Consider the following 23308-nt stretch of genomic DNA (forward strand, 5'->3'; position numbering starts at 1 on the left):
AGGCTTCTCTGCCAATTCAGCAACTTAGCAGGAAAAAATTGTTCTAGTCTAGATATATGCCCCTAAGCGTATCTGTGTGTCAGAGTTTCTATCGGCATAATTAACACAGAAATCTTTTGCTAATAAGCACTTCGGTTCAACTGAACTGAGTAGCCAAATCATGAGACTGAGGCTGTTCTGCAGCCCTGACATTTTGACGAGTGAGATGAAAAAGACATGTGGGAGCAGATGCGGGAGCTGACAGCCGGGGAAGGAGGAATTCGAGAAGCCGTCACAGGGCTGGTTGGAGAGATTAAACTGCCAACAGCAGCAGCTGGGGAAATCTGAAAATTGGAGCAGAGGGAAAAACGAAGAGGAACGAAGAGTTTCAAGAGCTGGTTTTGATTACAATCGTGTGAGGTCAGAGGCCACCAAGGATCAGACTTACGATAACAGCTGGATGAGGTCAGCAAAACCACTGCCTTTCTCCACAAAGAATTCCCTCAATTGTACGTTTTAAAGGATTATGTGATTTGAACATTATGTAAGTACCGTATTCAATAGTCGGTTTAAAACCTAGTTTTATTTTCACTTATTTTTGTGGCCGCCAGAAGCCCCAGCAGCTGCTAGTTATGAATTAAGATGTCAGGCTCAAATTTGTGAAAGTAAATCCAATGTTTTGGTTGAAAGTATAATTAGTTTGTGAAAAGTTAGAAACGCGGAGTTAGATAGCATTTATTTTCTGTATTTGGTAACTATTACCTAGGCAACTGATTTCTCTGTGGGTAGAACGTTTTTAAATAAACCAGCAAGGACCTTACCAAGTCCTCACAGGGGATTGCAAGTTACACCAAAAAGTAGTTTGAATTCGCAAAATCTCTGATGGTGGCTTGAAGGCTTTCCTGTCCCTCTGTGGCCCTAGATTAACAGGTTAACCTAATAATCTCTCCCGCAACCACTATAGTTCTTTTATTCTTAAAATATAAAAACATTTTTATTTTCTGTATTCAAACATGCTCATCATAGAAAATCTGAAAAACAGAGCAAAGCCAAAAAATGGAAATAAATATAAATCATAAACTCACCACTTGATGTAAGTTGTAACCTAAATTAGTCTAGCAATAGGGAATAAGAACTTAGCTCTAATTCTGTAGCCTTGGAACAAACTTCTAGACGTGGATAGCGGTTCAAAAGGCGTACGTGTTTTTCAGGCTTCTAAGACGTACTTCAGAGTCTGACTCTCCTGAGGATACAGCCCCACAGTACCCCTCAAATGATGCCTTTCTCTTCCACACACTTGAACCACCGGCCACGGAAGTGGGTAGGGGCCCTTCTTGCACCCACCACTGTCTCCAGATCTTTATCCCATCCTCCTCCCTAAAACCCTTCAGCCTCTTTGAAGTTCCTGCCATCAGACTCTACCATCCATCCCCTTTTCTCCTGAGTAGTTGTCTACTGAGCTCCAGGCCACACCTCTTACTTTTAGCCATGGGGACCACAACAGTTACTCAATACAAACCTTCCAATTGTGGTTTCTCAGTGCCTTGGCCTCATCACATCTGATGATCCTGCTCCTTACCACAGACCACACCCTAGACCCTGTGATTACCAGGAATTCTGACCCACCTCATTCCATCTTCCCATTTTTACAGCCCTCTCCCTCTAATGCCCCACTCCAATTCTCCTACCTCATCAGCACCTCTGTGCCACCAGCCCTGCCGCCATTTCACCCTCCCACCCCTAACTTGTCCACATCCTCCTTTACCAACTCTGGAGCCACTGCCTGCCCCTGGACTCACGCCTTCCACTCTCGATCACCACCTTCAAGGGCTCGTTAGTGCCACGACATAACCCCAGGTCATTTCTCCAGTTCTTTCAGTAGCTCAATCTTCCAAGCAACTATTTCTTGCTTTCTTTTTCTTCAAAGCTCCACTTCCCCCCTCCACATTCACAGTTCACGACCCTGCCTCTGTGTATGAAAATAAGAGCACTCAGAAAAAACATCCACAGGCCCTACCCCACACTTCCTCGCCTCCCGGGATCTGTGTCTGCATCCTCTGCCCTCTCCTGTACTACTCCGGAGGGGCTGTCCTGTTCCTGCATAGGACCAACCCTCCCACTGCGCGTGGACTCCACATCGTGGCCAACTGAGGAAGGTCCACCCGGCAGCCTCTCTTGATACTGCATCCTCAGTTTCTTGCCCTTTAGATGAGAACAGACATGCTGTAATAGTTATGACTCCTCAAAAAGAACCCAGCCTTGACCATGTCCCCTCCAAAAAGAACCCAGCCTTCACCATGGGCTCCCCCACCGCCGCCAGAAAGAACCCAGCCTTGACCATGTCCCCTCCTAAAAGAGAACCCAGCCTTCACCATGACCCCCCGCCAGAAAGACCCAGCCTTGACCATGTCCCCTCCAAAAAGAACCCAGCCTTCACCATGGGCCCCCCCCCCCCGCCAGAAAGAACCCAGCCTTCGCCATGGGTGCCCCCTCCCCCGCCAGAAAGAACCCAGCCTTCGCCATGCCCCGCCCCCCCCACCAGAAAGAACCCGGCCTTCATCATGGGCCCCCTCCTAAAAGAACCCAGCCTTCACCATGTTCCCCTATAGCCCCTGCCCCAGTGTGTGCTCCCCTATGGCCAAGTTCCCGCCAAGTGTCCCCTGTGCCTGGTGTCTCCATCCTCACTACTTCCATTCTTTGGACCAGTTCCTATCAGGCTCATGCTCATCTTTCTACAGGAACCATCTGTTGTTAGGCTATGAACAACTTCCATTTTGCCTAATACAAGCCGGTTCTCAGCTTTCACTTGCTTGATCAGCAAACTTCAACTCGATTGATTGACTTCTCTGATTGCTCTAATGCCACTCCTTGGCAGATCTGGCAAAACTCAGAATACCATTTTCAGCTGAAAAGGCCCTTAAGAGACTGGCCAGTGTACTTGTGTTCCTACTGTGCTCCACGGTGCCCTCATGTTCCTCAGAGGTGTCTCAGGGGTCCAGCAGGAGGACTCCAAAGAGACGCAAAGGAAGGCTGAAGGATTCCAACCAAACTATTCCTTTTTTCTCTGCTCTGTAGATTGCAGGTCCTTAATTATATTCCACTTGGGGGAAGAGGAGTTCTGGTGCTTCTTTTAACGTTTTATTTTGAAATAATTTTAGATTTATGATAGTACAGTATTATAAGATAATTGCAAAGATAGTACAGAGAAAACTAGTGTACTCTTTACACAGCTTCCCCTGACGCTAACACCTTACAAAATCATGGTACTTTACCAAAACCAAAATTAACATTTGTGCAATACTATTTAACTGTTAATACTATTTAACAGACTTTATTTGGATTTCCCCCAAACTATGATCCAGTCCAGGACAGCATGCTGCATTTGGTTACCATGTCTCCTAGTTACCTCCAAACTGTGACAGCTTCTCAGTCTTCCCTTATTTTTCACGGCCTTGATATTTTCAAGGAGTACCGGTTGGGTATTTTGTAAAATGTCCCTCAATTTGGGTAGAGCTGATATCGTGTCATAAACAGATTGGAATGATGGCTGGAGGGGGACAGTTCCACAGAAATAAAGTGTCCTGCATCATACCAAGAGTTACATTATATCTACATTAATTCATCACTGGTGAGGTTAACCTTGACCGCAGGTGGGTGGTGCCGGCCAGATTTCCCCACCGTCATGTTTTCTGATGCTTTTTTTCAAACACTAAAAATCAATTATTTTGGCCAGGCACAGTGGCTTATTCCTATAACCCCAGCATTTTGGGAGGTCAAGATAAAAGGATCATGTGAGGCCAGGAGTTCGAGATCACCCTGGGCAACATAGCAAGACTCTGTCTCTACAAAAATAAAAAAATTAGCCAGGCATGGTGGTGTGTACCTGTAGTCCCAGCTACTTAGGAGGCTAAGGTAGGAGGATCACTTGAGCCCAGGAGACTGAAGCTGCAATGAGCAATGATGGCGCCACTGCACTCCAGCCTGGGTGACAGAGGAAGGTGCTGTCTCAAAAAGAAAAAAAAATGATCTTGTCCTTACCTTTTATTTTAACATAAAAAAGAGACTCAAATAAGGCCTCAAATCAATGACCTGCACAGTTTCACTGTGTATTAATATTAGTGGGACGAAAACCTCTGATAGCTTCAGACATCTAGTTCACTATTACTTCTTTTCACCAACTAGAAACTCAAATATTCAAAAATGATTAAATGTAGGGACAGATAAGGAACATAAATGACACAGGGAACTAGAGATTTCCATGGGAAGTGAGAGCCATGCTCCCGCCTGAATGATTCCTCCAGGACGTCGCCTGATGTCATTTATTTCACACAAATGCCCTGATTTTCCCTCTCTCTGACTTTCTAATTTGTTGCTTGGTGTTTATATTTGTATTCTTCTTTTAAAGGATTTCCATGTTCTTTTATCTCTTTTTTTATTGCAAACCACCTCAAATCTCCTTGACAATAAATAAAAGTTGCTTTAATAATTCAAAAAAAGAGAAGAGACCCAAGAACGCCCCAAGTGGGCTTGGCTGTCCTCTTCACAATCCTTAAAAGTAAAGGAACGCTCCGCATTTCTTAGAAAGATTTTATAAATTCAACCTAAATCATGCCTGTGTGGGCCTTAGAGTGGCTGGTGTCACAGATCGATTACATGGCAAGTGGAGAAGCACTTCCATTGCCTCTGGGAAGGCAAACTCATGAATTTATGGGAATAATAGAAGCTTTGGAGCAAGACAAATCTGGATTTAAAACCTACTGTCTAGTTATGTGGCCATGGGAAAGTAATTTACCTCTCTGAGTCTCTCTTAGTTCAAATTTAGAAAACTAATACCTACCATTTCAACAGCAATCCTCACATGAGGATAAAAAGAAAGAATATAAATATGATGCTCAGCACCGTTCCCAGCACATCATGTGTGATGCTCCCTCCCTTCCTCAGCCATCCTCACTCCATCCCACTTGATGGATATTTGATGATCCCCAGGGCCAGACTCTTTTCATTCTGCCCAAGTTATTCACCAATTTATAGATTGCTCCCTCCCCCGTCTCTGCCAACTAGTCACTTGCTTAATAGCCTTTGACATGTTGACAGAGCACTGGAATGGGAATCTTAAATACTAGGTTTAGTTACAGATCTTCATGGAAAACTGAGTGAGCTCACAATGATGCCAACCTCAGTTCCTTCATGTGCAATGCAAGTGACCTCCCAGGTGATCTCTGCATTTCCTCCCACAGACCCTGAGCAGGCAAAGACACTGAAGCTATGTGGAGCAGAAAGATGTCTGGAGGAAGTCCCCGCTAAGCATTTACAGTCTGAAAAGGTACATACCGTATGATTCCAACTCTATGACATTTGTGGAACTGGCAAAACCATGGAGATAGTAAAGAGAACCATTGTGAAGTGATTACAACAGGTTTGGAGGGGATAGGGGAATGGATTGGGGGACACAGGATTTTTAGGAGAGTGAAGCTACTCTGCATGACACTATAACGGGCAATGTATGTCATTTTACATTTGTCCAAACTTGTAGAATGCGGAACACCAAGAGGGAGCCCTAATGTGAACTGCGGACTTGGGTGATGATGATGTGAGGGGTCAGTGTTGGTTCATCAGTTGTAACAAATGTACCACTCTGGTAGGAGATGCTGAGAGCAGAGGAGGCTTGGGCCAGGGATTGAGGGGTAGAGGGGGCGGGGGGGGGGGGGACTAAACAGGAAATCTCTGTACTTTTCACTCAATTTTGCTATAAAACTAAAACTGCTCTGAAACATAAAGGCTATTTTAAAAACAAATCGAAAATAAAGAGAGATCAGACTCTTCCAAACATTCTGTACTCAAAATCAGTGTTGTCACATGGGGCAAACCCTGAACAGATAGAGAAGACTGCTACTTATCTCCACTCCTTAAAGCTAACGGACTACAGCTAAGCAATGATGCCTTATGATAGGAAAGGGCTTCTGAACAGCTAACCCCAGCTCTCTTCTGCAACTTACGATGTTTCTTTTTATTAAAAACTTCAATATACATTTCATTTATTTTCATCAGTCCTGATGATAAAGAAGTATTTAAGTAAGCTAGACCTCCTACATGGCTGGACAAGCTTTATATTCATCTTTTGGCTGCAGTAACATGTCTCAATTGAGCTGACAGTCAGTATATAGTCTCAATTTGGGGTGCACTTCCCAAGGACGTTATGGTAGATGTGCTTATAAAATGAGGCTTAAAGGTGAGCCAATATTCTGAAAGACAAGCTCTGAGTTCCGAAAGGCTGACACAGTGGCAATGACACAGTGGCAATGGAGATGGTGTATGGCACACAGCACACAAAACACGTAGGACAAAACGTGTCGGAAGCAAATGAAAGACCTTCTACTTGTGCCCAAAACCTGAATGTACGTGATTACAAGCTACAGAAGCTATGTTTAGCACATATAAGACTCAGTGGGTATGGTAGGCAGAATAATGGCCCCCAAAGATGATGACATCCTGGCCGGTCGCAGTGGCTCAAGCCTGTAATCCCAGCACTTTGGGAGGCCAAGATGGGCGGATCACGAGGTCAGGAGATCGAGACCATCCTGGCTAACACAGTGAAACCCCGTCTCTACTAAAAAATACAAAAAAATTAGCCGGGCGAGGTGGCGGGCGCCTGTAGTCCCAGCTACTCGGGAGGCTGAGGCAGGAGAATGGCGTAAACCCGGGAGGCGGAGCTTGCAGTGAGCTGAGATCCGGCCACCGCACTCCAGCCTGGGCGACAGAGCGAGACTCCGTCTCAAAAAAAAAAAAAAAAAAAAAAAGATGACGACATCCTAAGCCCAGAACCTGTGACTATGTTAGGGTGCATGGCAAAGGGGAATCAGGGTGCAGTGAAATTAAGGTTGCTAATAAAGAGAGAGAGTATACTGGATCATCCAGAGTGCCCAACATAATCACAAGAGTGGATGAGGAAGATAGAAGAGAAGAGCCAGAGGGCAACACGACGGCAGAGGAATGCTCAGGGGGAGGCAGGGTTGCTGCCTTTGAAGGCAGAGGAAGGGCCTGCAAGCCAAAGGATGCGGAGGGCCTCCAGGGGCTGGAAAAGGCAAAGAAACAGATTCTCCCCAGAGCCTCCAGAAAGGAATGCAGCCCAGCCAGCAGCTTGGTCTTAGCCCAGTGAGACCCGTGTTGAATTTCTTACCTACAGAACTGTAAATCATAACCTTGGGCTGTTTTAAGCCACTAAATCCATGGTAATTTGCCACAGTAGCCGTTGGAAATTAATAAAAGCACTCCTGCCATCTCCAGCGTCCTCTGGAGAAGTGCAGTGCAGGGAAGTATACAGTAGGCACTGGGGGCGAGAAACTGCATGGCTCACTCTCAGCTTGAGCCCTGCGCTCAGTGCTGGGGCCACACCATCATAGGCATTTAATAAATGTGAAGAAAATGACTACAAATCAGGTCATCTGCCTAACATTGGAGGGACTCGGGTGTTCGACTTGGTTTGGAGAAGAGAAGACTCAAGCGGAACATAAAAGCTCTCTTCAAATACAAGATAGGTCTGCCCTAATGGAAACGAAGCTTTGATAGGAAGGGTGGCAGAGCAGCCAGCTTCACTGTGTATGGCCTCGAGCAGCTTTAGTTCTATGTTATCAAGAATCTCAGAGTACCCAACACTCTCCTGCAAACACAAAAGTTGCTTCGAGGAAGAATGAAGCAGCTGGACCACCCCATCTGAAGAGAAAGTGCAAAGGAGATGGGTAGATTGTTACAGGATCTTGATGGTTCTTTCTTAGTCTGAATTTCGATCAGGTGATAAGCTATTTATTCTTCCTTTATTCACACTGACAAAAACATATTGGAGTCTACCTTTGAATGGAATGAAAACTTGTGCTATAGGTGATTTTTCCTATGAAATTTGCTGGGAAATTCAACACAAAAGGTGAAAACAGACAAGAATACTTTCTTTTTTTTTTTTTTTTTTGAGACGGAGTCTCGCTCTGTCGCCCAGGCTGGAGTGCAGTGGCGCTATCTCGGCTCACTGCAAGCTCCGCCTCCCGGGTTTACGCCATTCTCCTGCCTCAGCCTCCCGAGTAGCTGGGACTACAGGCGCCCGCCACCTCGCCCGGCTAATTTTTTTTTTTTGTATTTTTAGTAGAGACGGGGTTTCATTGTGTTAGCCAGGATGGTCTCGATCTCCTGACCTCGTGATCCGCCCGTCTCGGCCTCCCAAAGTGCTGGGATTACAGGCTTGAGCCACCGCGCCCGGCCGACAAGAATACTTTCTTAAGCCATTTAATGTTGGCAGATGTTTCGATTTCGATACTGTTTGGCATACAGTAATCATCCAATGTCAAAGAGAGGCACAATCAAAATCAGGTGTGCAGAGGGGACTGGAAATTACATTAGGACCCAGATGAAGATATGCAAGTAGAAAGAGTCCCTTGCCATGCCAGGACATACAGGTTCCTGCACACGACACAGCAGAACCAACATAGGGAACTCGGGGAAAGTCCGGAAGAGGAAAGTGAAGAATGCAGGGCTACCTTCCATCTGCACATGGTTTTCATTTTCAGCCTTTAGATCCCTTTTCTCACTCAACATCACAACAGTGCCTATTGTAGATGAGGAAATAACATTCAGAGAGGTGGAGTGCTTTGCCTTAGACATCACCAATGTCAAGCAGGAAGGGCTGGTGTTTGATCCCAGGACTCTGACTTCTACATGTTCCACCAGACACACACGGCTGAATTCAATTAGGAAAGTTTGTCTGGGTGCTGGGTTCCTCTGATTAACATTTTGCTTCTCCTCTTTCCATTTTCAAGCATTTTTAAATGATTTTTTAAACACAATCATGTGCAGCATGTTTCCATCAACAACAGGCCATATGTACAATGGTGGCTCCTTAAAATTATAATACCATATCTGATTGTACCTTTTCTATGATTAAATATGTTTAGACACACAAATACTCACCATTGTGTTACAGTTGCTTATGGTTATTCAGTATGGTCACTTACTGTACAGGTTTGCAATCTAGGCAGTGGGCTACACCACATAGCCTAGGTGTGCAGTAGGCTATGCCATCGAGGTTTGTGCAAGTCACTCTCTGACGTTTGCACAAGGACAGAATCATCTAAAAATGCATTTCTCAGAACACATCCATCATTGAGCAAAGGACAACTATAAGTACATGTTAAAATCCTCTTGGCAATTTTAATGCATCCAATGACAGCTTCTTCAAGATCATTTGGAAGAGGGCTTGTCTACAAATAGGAGAAAACTACCCCATATTTTTATGGCTGCCAGGAAGGCAAAGGAAATCTTCCTTCTCTGTGTCCAAAGCACACGATCTTTGATCACTACTGAGGAAAGTCGCCAAGTAAACCCTACTTGGAATTGCTCAGAAACAATTTTACAAAACTCAAAAGATCATTTCATCAGGCTAAAATTATCTACCCCAAGAGACTGAAGAAAGGCTGCGTTTAAATCAAATGCCACACAGGAGTGAGTGAGTTCTGCCAACAAAGAAACAGAAATTTGAGATTCTCAGAAAAGAGTTACATTTAGTAGTAAGCAAAGTATCTGAGGCAAAGAAAAATGTAGGGAACATTCTTCTAGAACTGTTTGGATCTTGTTCTGTCTAAAGGCAAACAGTCTGGATTCAGAGCTCAAACAACCACCCCCAGTGAGTCAAGGTCAGTCCCACCACACAGCCCAAATGGACCACTAAGCCTCTGGCCCCATGGTTCCCCTTTAACCTGCCCAGTCACATAGGGTGGGGTCGGGGCTACGGGGTGCAGCTTTCTGCTCATGCCCAACAGGCTCAAGAAGAAAAGAGGAAGGGCTGAACCTGTGTGGAGTTCACAAATTTCCCAAGAGTTGGAACCAAGAAGGAGCATCTAATTCCTTGGCCTCATCTTACCAGTGAGGACATGGGGCCTGCCTCTGCAATGGGGGCCTGAGTGGAAACAGCCCCTCAACAGCAGGTCCAGGGCTACTGCCAGGTCTTGTGGATGCAAGCCCAGGCCTTGCTCTCGTCTGCACCACACTGCAGTCCTAGGCATCAGTTTACACCTGAGCAAAAGATCACAGAACATCACTAATGGATGAACAACAACAACAAAAAACCTCCAATAAAAGCACTCATTATTTCCAGGATCACAAGAAATACCAAGTGGCTAAGTTCTCACCTACCAAATATTTGGGAAACTGCAGAGATGCATTTAGGTAAGCTGATTGGTATGTAAGCATTCTCAGCTCAAATATCAGGGCCTGAACCACCAAGCAAACATTAACCATCTGGTTTTCTGTCAGCTCTCCTCTTCCTTGGGTAAAATAAGATGTATATTCAGTGAAATAATTTCCTGCATGGCCAACATCCTTATCTACAGCCCAGGGCTGCCCTCACAGCCTATATGGCACTAACATTTAGATGCTCTGACGGCTTCTTCACAGAGGGCAGCCACTTCCATTCCACAACAGTAGCTAAGACTTAGAGCAGCAAGCTTCAGAAGCTGACACTGACTTAATTTCACACTATGTGTCAATAACTGATAACAGCCATCAAAAGCAGAGGTTTTATCCACCGGCCACCTAACAGGAAGAGGAAAAGGAGGGACGAAAGGATTCTGTAAGGAGTGAGAGAAACCGAAGGCCCTGAAACCCAGAGATTTTCGACTCTGCTTAGAGTGGTTTTAACAAAAATCATAAAAACAGCAGGGAAAATGAACAGAAGCCTGGTTCAGGGGAGTAAATCTCTGTAGCTTTACCCAAAGATATAAAAAGAGAATTAAAAAATAAACCATTATGATTAATTTTGCTTGGAGCAGGCTTTTATCACAAGTCAAAAGAGGCTGTCAAAATAGACAGGAAAAGATTATAGGAACCGCACAGCACGGCCAGGATGTGCTTTTGAACTGGGAACATGTGATCAAAAAGGCAGGTCGGGCATGCAACTGTGCTCCACTCTCCACGAGGGCCCGCCCTGCCTGCTCAACTCTGTCACCAACTGCCAGCAGCGTTTTGAACAACAATCAATAACAGTTCATCACAGAGCCAAGCTAATTTATGATCATAAAAAAGTTAAAAATTCATTTTTAACCATTCCTTGGTTGCCAGATTGACTAAAATCAATGCAAAAAAAAAAAAAAAAGGCATCTAATGAAGCCTTATGGAATGAGAATCCAGCCTGAAAATGCTATGCATCCAGATTCTCAGGCTCACAGCACACAAAGAAACTGAGAAGTAAGAAGCGGTTGCATTGCACATACACTGCAAAAGAAGAGGATTTCTAAAGCCAGCATCACAGGCCCTGTGCAGCGTGACCATGTGTTCCTGTGCTGGGGCCACTGGAACTGTGAACACTTCAAAGCAAAGTAAAGCAGACTGAAAAGTGATAGGGAAAATAATTGGTATTTTTTGGTTTCTTTTGTCCCCTCTTTTTGAATATCCGTCTGCTTCCTAATTCTCAAAAACAAACAAAAATAACTTCAATAAAACAGCCAAAAATGATTCCCAGTGAGCTAAAGAAAAACTTACTACTGCCTTGAATTAAAACTTCAAGGACTTAACATTGCCTTATTCTCCCAGAAAAATGAAACTTGCAAACTCACAAAATATCACAAGGCGCTGCAATGTTTCGGAAACAAGGTGTTGCAAGTGGCAAGAACTCCAGGACTTTGAAGCAGCTGATTCTACAGAATTTGGTAGGATTGATGGCCACTAACAGCCACAAGCATTCAGCAGGAAAGGTAACACTTTTTAAGTGAAGTGTGAAATGGGCTCATTCCCTCCTCCCAAATAAATCTGCCTGCTGGGCCACAACTTCTGGTGGCCTCAGACTGGCTGACTGACTACAGCAGCCCTGTGCAGTGCAGCGTAGTGAGAAACGGCTCGCAGACCTTGAAGGCTGTAATTGAACTATGATGCTGTTGGGTAGAGCCCAAAGGGTCGCTGGGCACTTGGAAACAAACTAGTGAGCTTATAAAATAACTCACAGTCACCTTCCCAGGCTGCCCAGCGCTGACATGATGAGGAACCCACAGGCAAGCCCACAGAGAGAGGGCAGCCCCGGGTGAGTGGCACCCGCCCCGCACCCAGCGCACCACTTTCCTGGCCATGGAGTATAGGTGGGAAGAGGAGGCAATCTGCTTCAATTTCTGCTGTTTCTATTGTCACCTTTGTCACCAAGCACAAGACAGGTAATCACTCTGTTGAGAATAATATCCATCTGGCAAGGTTGTTACCGTGAAAATAAAAATCAAAAGGAAATGTCTACAAAGGCAGTTTATAATCTACACATATTTTAAAATTATTACAGCAGATGGTTCCATGTATTTTTTATAAACTTAAGGCTCAATAAAAGTCTGCAGACTTTCATGTGAATTTTGAAAGTACTCAGAACTTTGACTTGAAAGGGCAGAGGAAGGGCTGAAAGGGGAAAAGAGCAACATTTTGCCCACTGATATTTTTTTCTGGGGCAAACTGTCACTTGAAGAGCATCCTTCAGTTAAAAATCAAATAACAAAAAGAAAAGAGACCCACATTCTGAAACTGGATGGACACTCCGTCAGACGTACTGGTTACGCCCAGTGGGTTCTTTCTGGTCACTAGGTGGCGATCTGGGGCCCAAATGCGCTTCTGCTCCAATGTGGTGAAAAAAGCACCTTTGTATTTTAATAACTGGGGGAACCCCTCTAGAAACCACTTTTCTTGAAAGCAGAGAAAGCTTCTCTGATAATCTTGTTGGCATTTATCACACTGAATGATGTCTTTTCTCTTAAGTTACCAGCAAAAGGAGAAAATCAGAAGGTAAACATTCCCCAGGATTCAATGGAAAGTATATTTCCCCAACATTCAATACAAATTATTGAAAGATGTTGACTGAAGGAATATCAACAGTTATAATGAAATTCTGAAACTGAAACTCCAAATAGCATAATATATGATGGTTCCCAAGTAAGCCGGTGTTGCTTCACCTTTTTCTGCCAGTCCACAGAAGAGAACAGCATGAAGATCACGGCCCAGAGAGCTCTCACTCCAGCTTGGGACCTCAGAACCATGTGACCCTCTTGTGTTCCTTTCTCGCCAGTCCCAGGCTGCTGCTTCCAACACACCAGTGGACCCCCACCCCCACCCCCGCCCCTGCTGCCTCCCCTTCCACGTGGCTTTGCCTCTTGGTGCCCAACAAGGCCCAGATGTCCTCTACTCCATATGTAGACTTCAGGCAGCTCTGAGATGCTCTCTTCCTTTTTCAGGCTCCCCTCAGGGTTAATTTAATCTGATTTTAACCAAGTCTGAATTCTAAGAGAAGTCAGCCACCGTGATGGGTGATGGGCGATGGGCTGGGGTGTGACTTGTCTGCCTCCCTGTGAGCTAGCAGAGCTTCTCTCAACCTCTCCTTTGGCCAAGACTCCTTCTATATCTGTCTTCAAGAGGAACAACGTTCAGGTCCTCACACATAGGTCCACTTAATTGGAGGGAGAAAGAAAGGAGGGAGGGAGGGAGGCAGGGAAAGGAGTGAGGCAGGGGAGGGAGGGGAGGGAAGCAGGGAGGGAGGAAGGCCACAGAGATGCAATGCACATGGCATTAGGTAATCATTACTATTAGGTAATCTCATAGGACATATTATCTCATAAGATCTTAATTACCATACTTTTTTAATGCGGGCTGTAGGTGCTTTATTTGGGGGACTAAATCACATCCAAGGAGCACGAAGGTTATTGATGAAGATCTTACACACAACGCAAAGCCGTGGAATGAGCCGCTGGGCTTTCCATTCCCACCCACAGAGAGAGGACCTTCAAACCTCAGAAGGCGCAGCCTGTGAGCCGGTGCCAGCCGGCGCGCGTCAAGGTCAGCACCGTGGGAAATGACCTGTGACCTTGTGGGGCAGGGTGCCTCCTTCTCCATGCCTCAGTTTCCTCGTTTATAAAATATCTGATGCACGTAATTAAAAAACATATAGCTAATACCTACAAAAGATTTTTACAATTTGCAAAGCACTTTCCCAAGCATTATATCAATCAATACTGTGATATACCATTTTTCTTCTCTCTATGGCTAATATGTTATGCCAGAAAGTCATATACATGAAAACTCTTTGTAAACTGCTTTTAAAACTACAATTGGAAAAAGAATTATGGTAACAAATAAACAGCCATGAAAAACTTTAAAAATTTGTAATTTCATGATATTATTATGGGATTTTTATGGGGTGCAAAGAGGAGGTGGTGGACGGAAAGGAAGATCTTTTCTCTACTGAGTGTTCTCTGCATATTTTAAACTATATTTCAAGAAACAAATTTAGCCCACATTATGCCAGCTGTTTATAAGAGGATCTTGCACGTATTTTCATCCATGGCTGGGTTATTAGAGAATATATAAATTTCTATTTCTTTGACATACCTTTTTTCTTTGTGGTGTGTCTTAAGGGAAACTTTTTGTTAAAAGACACTCGTGAATTGTTTTTCTGAAACAGAAACCATCAGTGTTAGCAGATGATACTCTTTTCTCTGAACAATAAGCAAGAGTCCTCAGGACATGAAGCCTCAGCTACTGCTGGATCCTGAGGCACAGGATTTATAGCAAAGGTTAGTCCACTGAAGATGTGAATGCACTCAACGATGATTTGCCAAGACATGAGAGCCGGTGCTAGGAGGCCACCCACCTCTCCTGGCTACAGCAGTGATCAGCTTCATTCTGCCCTGGAAGTCCAGACCAAGATATATGAAGACCCCAGGATCCCCACTGTCTAGATAAGCTCTGCTAGTCAACCTTCAGCCTCCAGCCCAGGTTGCTGAACTCAAATCAGGGCAGTGCCATGACCACACTGGAGACCAGGAGCTACAGACCCGTTTCATACTAATCCCCACGGGTCACTGCAAGCTTTCCACTGCCATCCTGTCTCCATAAACATTTTCCATATCAAAAATGACCCAGCTTTAACTTGGAAAGAAAACAACTGTAATGACAAGCTCCCACCTTACCAATAAGAAAAAGCCAGATAATCTACAAAATTATAACTCTCTTGAACCCATCAGGGAGTTCAGGTCACAAGGCAACCAATTAGCCTGAAATCTAAAGAAAGATAAATTCCTCCTAGAAGACACAGGATTTGAGCCTGGCTTCCCTAGGGCAGGGCCTAAGAGAAAGACAAGACTGCCAAAGAAAGGCATAAGAAGATATCCGCTAAGAGTTTTGGTGCATGTAGGTGACTGCAGAAGCTGCGGGTACAGGAGAGCTTGCACTCACTCCCAGGGTATTTTCTGCAGACTTCACCGATTGCTCACAAGAGAGATGAGGGGCTAGGGCAGAAGGTAAGGGAGTGTCCCCCATGATGCAAGGCTGGAAAGGAGACCAGTTGGAAAGGGGGTGGAAAGTGTCCCCCATGATGCAAGGCTGGAAAGGAGATCACTGCTGCAGGAAACCTCAGGGCCCTCCCTAAACCCTCCCACTAGGGGACAAAGCTTTAGCTTCTGAGAGGAAGACAGCAAAACCAGTCACTGCCGGGGAACTGATGAAGACCCACTGTGGCTGGAGAAGGGAACAGAATAACACCCTCCACTTCTGGGAAAGGGGCAAGAAACCATTCTGGGTCCAGATTTTGACAGACCCTCTACTGCCAGAGAAGAGGCAGGACCACTGAGAAATCCCCACTTCCAAGACCCAGGTACAGAAATCCTGCCTAAACATGAGGCTGAAACAGAAAAAAAAAGAGAGAAACCCCAGCAGGCACCAGGCATCCAGTGACAAGTATTAGAACTCTACAGCTAGGGAAGGGGCAAGAGCATGGAGCAGGACTGCTCGGGGGTGGGGGGCAAGAGAAACCTAGAGCTGAAGGTGGGACAGGAGCAGTGAGAAAACCTGTTGAAGGAAACTAGCCCCAACCCTAAGCAGAAGGCAATGAATTTGAAGCCAGTGGTGCATTGAAGGTAGTCAGAACAGCAAACCTCAACTAAACTCCTCTCTAGGCTGATTCAAGCCCCCGCAAAAAGGCCTAGCAGAAAAGGAGATAGGCACATTTCATGGCATATAGACTGTTTACCTCAGTCTCTGCAGCCTGTGTATCAAATCCAGCCCACCATCTGTTTTCATACATACAGATTTATTGGGACACAGTCAAGGCTTTTCATTCAAGATTTGTCTACGTCTACAATAAAACAGAATTCAGTAGTTGCAATAGAGTTGGTATAGCCTGTGAAGTCTAAAATACTGCCTCTCTGGCACTTTGCAGAGAAGTTTGCCAATCCCTGCTATATATGATGTCAAGCTTTTAACCAAAAGGTTTCAAACACATGAAAAAGAGAAAAAGTAACTCACCACCAAGTCATACAACAATCAATGGGACCAGATACAGATATGATCCACATCCTGGAACTATCAAATAGGGAATTCTAAATAACTCTAATAAATACATTTGCAACTTTAGAGCAGGTGTGAGCAAGCTACAGTCCATGGACCGAATCCAGGCTTCCGTCTGATTCTGTAAACATTTTAGTGGAACATGCTACACCCATGTGTTTACTTATTGTCTATGGCTGTTTCCTCACTACAGCAGCACAGCTGATGAGTTACAACAAAGACTACATGCCGCACAGCCTAAAATACTTACCATCCCCCTTCCTGGAAAGGTTTGCCAAATCCTGCTCTAGTGGAAAAGGTGAACATCATGCATTAACTGCAGACACATAATATAAAGAGAAACAAAGATGAAAATTACAGCTGAGTTCTCACTTGAAACAATGAAAATCAGAAGTCAATGCAAATGACATTGATAAAGATATGAAAGAAAAAAACTATCAACACAGAATTCTATACCCATGAAAATATCCTTTATAAATGAAGAAGTCTAACATCAGAGTCCCAAAATACATGGAGCAAAAACTGACTGAACTGAGAAAAGAAATAGATAATTCAACATTAACAGTTGGAGAATTCAATACTTTACTTTCAACAACTAGGTAAGATCAACAAATAAATGAAAAACATGAACAACATAAACCAACAAGAGATAAGATACTCTGTTCCACCCAACAACAGCAGTGTGTGTATTCTTCTCAAGTGCATATAGAACATTACTCAGGATAAACCAAACATTAGGCTATAAAACAAGTCTCAATAAATGTAAAAGGCTTGAAATCACATATTCTCTGAACACAATGGAATGACATTAGAAATCAATAATAGACGAAAATTGGAAAACTTACAAATACGTGAAAATCTAAAAACATGCTCTTAAATGAAAAAAATCAGAGAGGAAACCACAGAAAAATTAGAAAATACTTTGAGATGAATGAAAACTGAAACACAACAAAATTTACAGGATACAACTAGAGCAGTGCTTAGAAGGAAGCTGTATTAGTCTGTTTTCATGCTGCTGATAAAGACATATCCGAGACTGGGCAATCTACAAAAGAAAGAGGTTTAATAGACTTACAGTTCCATGTGCCTGGGGAAGCCTCACAATCATGGTGGAAGGCAAGGAGGAGCAAGCCACACCTTACATGGATGGCAGCAGGCAAGAGAGTGTGTGCAGGGAAACTCCCACTTATAAAACCATCAGATCTCACGAGACTTACTAACTATCACAAGACCAGCATGGGAAAGACCCACCCACCCCCATGATTCAATTACCTCCCACCAGGTCCCTCCTACAACACATGAGAATTCAAGATGAGATTTGGGTGGGGACACAGCCAAACCATATCAGAAATATATAGCTTTAAATGCCATATTAAAAAGGAAGAAAGAGCTCAAATCAGTTACTGAACCTTCCACCTTAAGAAGCTATACAAAAATAAAAGAGCAAACAAAACTCAAGGCAAGCAGAAGGAAACAATAATAAAGATTAGAGTGGAAAAAGTGAAATAGAAAATTTAAAAACTAGAGAAAATTCAGTGAAAACAAAAGCTATTTTTTTGGGAAAAAATCAGCAAAATTGACAGACTTTTACCCAGACTGATCAAGAAAGAAAGAGAATACTAAAATTGATAAAATTAGGAATGTACAGGGAATAACACTACTGACTTCACAGAAACAAAGTGGATGATAAGAGACTATTATCAACAATTGTTTGCCAATGAGTTAAATAACCTACATAAAATTTATAAATTCTTAGAAAGACACAAACTACTGAAAGTAACTCAAGAAGAAATATAAAATACAAATAAAACTATAACAAGAGACTGAATTAGTAATCAAAAAACTTCCCATGAAAAGAGAAAAAGCTAAGCACAAGTGGCTTCACTTGTGAATTCTACTAAACATTTAAAAAAGAATTAACACATAATGGAATACTATTTAGCCATTAAAAGAATAAAGTACTGATACATGCTACAACATGGAATAACCTTGAAAACATTATGCTGAGTAAGAGAAGACAGACATAAAGGGACACATTATTTGATTCAATTTATATGGAATACTGATAATAGGCAAATCCACAGATACTGAAGGTCGATTAGTAGACTAGGGGTACGGAATAAGGAGTAACTGATAATGGGTACACAGTTTCCCTTTAGGGTGATAAAAATATTCTGTAATTAGATAGTGGTAATGACCATCCAACTCTGTGAACATAATATAAAGCATTTAATTATACTTCTATAAAGGGTCATTTTGATGGCATGTGAATTATAGAGTTATATATATATATGTGTGTGTGTATATATGTGTATGTGTGTGTGCACGCGTGTGTGTGTGTGTGTATATATATATAAAGGAGATTTGATTTCTAAATACCTTTCTTCAATTAAAGGAACCAGGGCTCCTTGGATAAACAGCTGATTCATGAACAAGTGGGGTTTACCCCAGGAATGCAAGTCTGCCTCAACATTTGAAAAATCAATGTAATAATCTAGTATCTCAAGCAACACACTGGAAAATAAAGCCACATGTTATCTTAATAGATGCAGCAAAGCCATTTTACAAAATTCAACGTCCATTTATGGTAAAACTCTCAGCAAACCAGGATACAGAGTAACTTTCTCAAGCTAATAAATGGCATCTACAAAAAATGTATATTAATCTATACATACAAAGTCTGAATGTTTTCCCCTTATGATCAGGAGGAAGTCAAACATGTCTGACCTCACCACTCCTATTCAGCATCTCATAGGAGATCCTAGCCAGTTCAGTAAGGCACTGACATAGGAGGAAAAAAAAGACATAATATGGTCTTGATTTACAGACAACTACCAGGTCTCTGAACCCAAGCTAAGCCAACATATCCCCTGTGACCTGCACGTACACATCCAGATGGCCTGAAGTAACTGAGGAATCACAAAAGAAGTGAAAATGGCCAGTTCCTGCCTTCACTGATGACATTACCTTGTCAAATTTCTTCTCCTGGCTCAGAAGCTCCTTCACTGAGCACCTTGCAACCCCTGCCCCAGCCCACCAGAGAACAACCCCCTTTGACTGTAATTTTCCACTACCTACCCAAATCCTATAAAACAGCCCCATCCCTATCTTCCTTCACTGACTCTCTTTTCGGATTCAGCCCGCCTGCACCCAGGTAAAATAAACAGCCTTGTTGCTCACACAAAGCCTGTTTGGTGGTCTCTTCACATGGACACACATGACAACAACACAATTGTCTAAGTAGAAAATCCCAAAGAATTTGCAAAAAGCGACCAGAAGAGGTGGGGTCAAGATGGTCAACTAGAAACGGCAGCATTCGAAGGCTCCTATTGAAGAAAACCATAATAAGCATGTGAATCCTTCATCAGCAGCCAAGGTACCCATGTTCTCTCATCAGAACCGACTAAGAGCTGGAGGGAAAAAGGAAGAAGAGAAGGAAGAACAATGTAGTGCAGCAGCCCACCTGAGACTCACACGGGGCGGGGGAGTCCCCTCCCCGCAGCAAAGGGAGGCAGTGAGTGAGCTTGCTACCCAGCCGGGGGAACCGTGCTTTTTCCGTGGAACTGTGCAACCCTGGGATCGGAAGATTCCACTCACGAACCCACACCACTGGGACCTAGCATCCCAACCCCAGAGTGTGCAAATGCACACACTCTTAGCCTCTCAGCTGGAATCGGCTTAAGCCTACTGAACTCCCAGGAGGAGGGGCGACCAGCTCCAGCTGCAGCTGCCTGCTGTCTAAGCCATTTGAGCTCCTTCGGGGAGGGGCAGCGGCCAGCACTGGGACTCGCCACTGCCTAACATGCTAAGCTCCCTGGATGGGAGAAGGGCATCCATCTCTATAGCCCCAGGCTGTGCTTTTCCCAGATGGAGCCAGGAGAGCTGGATGCTTGGTCCCAAGACTCGTCCCCCACTGCCCAACACACTGGCTGTGGCAGTCTGTGGCCAGGGTGCCTCTTTAGGCCTGACCCTTACCCATCCTTCCTCATTGGGCAGGGCTTCCCTGTAGGAACTCCAATAACTCCAGCCAGAGGCTCAGGGACAGAACCCGGATCCCCTAGTGGGAGGGGTAGCCACAGTCTCTGCAGACCAGGAGACTTAGCATTTCCTCCTGGTAGTTCTGAGAAAGAATCAATATAAAAATGCTGAAAACCCAAAAGGCCAGAGTGCCTCTTTCCTCCAAATGATCACAACGTCTCTCCATCAAGGGCACAGAACCAGACAGATGATCAGATGGACGAATTGACAGAAGTAGGCTTTAGAAGATGGGTAATAAAAAACTACACTGAGCTAAAGGAGCATGTTCTAACCCAACACAAAGAAGCTAAGAACTTTGATAAAAGGTTAGAGGAATTGCTGACTACAATAACCAGTTTAGAGAGGAATATAAACAACAGGATGGAGCTGAAAAACACAGCACAAGAACTTTGTGAAGCATAAACAAGTATCAATAGACAAACTGACCAAGTGGAAGAAAGGATATCAGGGTTTGAAGACCACCTTGCTAAAATCAGGAATGCAGATAAGACTAGAGAAAAAAGAATGAAAAGGGATGAACAAAGCCTCCAGGAAATATGGGACGTCATCAAAACACTGAACGTACAATTGCCTGGAGTACCAGAAAGAGGTGGGGAAAATGGAAACAAGCTGGAAAACACACTTCAGGATGTTACCTAGGAGAATTTCCTAAAGAAAGCACTAAATATGGAAAGGAAAAAACATTACCACCCACTACAAAAACACACAAGTACACAGACCAGTGACACTATGAAGCAACCACATAAACAACTCTGCAAAATAACCAGCTAGCATCATGAGAGGATCGAATTCACACATAAATAATAACCTTAAATATAAATGGCCTAATGCCCTAATTAAAAGACACAGACTGGCATTGGATAATTTGGATAAAGAGTCAAGACTCATCAGTGTGTTGTATTCAGAAGACCTATCTCATGTGCAAAGACACACATAGGCTCAAAATAAAGGGATGGAGGAAAATTCACCAAGCAAATGGAAAGCAAAAAAAAAAAAAAAAAAAGTAGGGGTTGCAATCCTAGTCTCTGATAAAACAGACTAACCAACAAAGGTCACAAAAGCCAGAGGCATTACGTAACGGTAAAAAAAAAAAAAAAAAAAAAAAATTCAACACGGAGAGTTAACTATTCTGAATATATATGCACCCAATAGAGGAGCACCCAGATTCAGGAAACAAGTTCTTAGAGGCCTACAAAGAGACTTAGACTCCCACAAAATAATAATGGGAGATTTTAACACCCTATTGTCAGTATTAGACAGATCAACGAGACAGAAAATTAACAAGGATATTCAAGACTTGACCTCAACTCTGGATCAAGTGGACCTAGCAGACATCTACAGAACACTCTACCCCAAATCAGCAGAATATACATTCTTCGGCCAGGCACGGTGGCTCACGCCTGTAATCCCAGCACTTTGGGTGGCCAAGGTGGGTGGATCATAAGGTCAGGAGATTGAGACCATCTTGGCCAACATGGTGAAACCCCATCTCTATTAAAATACAAAAAATTAGCCAGGTGTGGTGGCACATGCCTGTAATCCCAACTACCTGGGAGGCTGAGGGAGGGGAATCGCTTGAACCCAGGAGGCGGAGGTTGCAGTGAGCTGAGATTGTGCCACTGCACTCCAGCCTGGGTGACAGAGTAAGACCCCATCTCAAAAAAAAGAAAAAAAAAAAAAATATATATATATATATATATATATATATATATTCTTCTCAGTGTCACATAGGACTTATTCTGAAATCAACCACATAATTGGATGTAAAACACTCCTCAGCAAATGCAAAAGAACTGAAATCATAACAAACAGTCTCTTAGGTTACAGTGCAATCAAATTAGAACTCAGAATTAAGAAACTCACTCAACACCACACAAATACATGGAAATTGAACAACCTGCTCCTGAATGACTCCTGGACAAATAATGAAATTGAGGCAGAAATCAAGAAGTTCTTTGAAACCAATGAGAACAAAGAAACAATGTACCAGAATCTCTGGGACACAGCTACAGCAGTGTTAAGAGGGAAATTTATAGCACTAAATGCTCACTTCAGAAAGCTTGAAATAACTCAAATCGATACCCTAACATCACAGTTAAAAGAGCTAGAGATGCAAGAACAAACCAATCCAAAAGCTAGCAGAAGACAAGAAATAATTAAGACCAGAGAAGAATTGAAGGAGATATAGACAAAAAAAAACTCTCCAAAAAATCAATGAATCCAGGAGCTGGTTTTTTGAAAAACTTAACAAATAGATAGAACACTATCTATACTAATAAAGAAGACAAGAGAGAAGAATTAAATAGACACAATTAAAAAAATGATAAAGGAGATATTACCACTGACCCCACAGAAATACAAACTACCATTAGAGAATACCATAAACACCTCTATGCAAATAAGCTAGAAAATCTAGAAGAAACTGATAAATTCCTAGACACATACATGATCCGAAGACTAAACAAGGAAGAAACTGAATCCCTGAATAGACAATAACAAGTTCTGAAATTGAGACAGTAATTAATAGCTTACCAACCAAAAAAAAAAAAAAAAGCCCAGGACCATATGGATTTACAGCTGAATTCAACCAGAAATACAAAGAGGAGCTGGTACCATTCCTTCTGAAACTATTCCAAACAATTGAAAATGAGGGAGTCCATCACTCATTTTATGAAGCCAGCATCATTTTGATACCAAAACCGGGAAGAGACACAACAAAAAAAGAAAACTTCAGGCCAATACCCGGGATGAACATTGATGTGAAAATCCTCAATAAAATACTGCCAAGCCAAATCCAGCAACACATTAAAAAGTTTATCCACCACCATCAAGTCAGCTTCAACCCTGGGATGCAAGGCTGGTTCAACGTATACAAATCAATAAATGTAATCCATTGCATAAACAAAATCAAAGATAAAAACCATATGATTATCTCTATAGATGCAGAAAA

General features: G+C 43.2%; 1 long non-coding RNA gene across 1 annotated transcript; it reads left to right on the plus strand.

Annotated features, from left to right (window-relative positions):
* Positions 1–202: 202 nt before the first annotated feature.
* LOC123568439 (uncharacterized) lies at positions 203–14108 on the plus strand. Its single transcript, XR_006691815.2, has 3 exons — positions 203–523; positions 5217–5302; positions 13633–14108. It is a non-coding gene; the product is annotated as an uncharacterized lncRNA (long non-coding RNA).
* The last annotated feature ends 9200 nt before the right edge of the window (positions 14109–23308 follow it).

Source organism: Macaca fascicularis, chromosome 13, assembly GCF_037993035.2.
Source record: "Macaca fascicularis isolate 582-1 chromosome 13, T2T-MFA8v1.1".
NCBI classification, from domain to species: domain Eukaryota; kingdom Metazoa; phylum Chordata; class Mammalia; order Primates; family Cercopithecidae; genus Macaca; species Macaca fascicularis.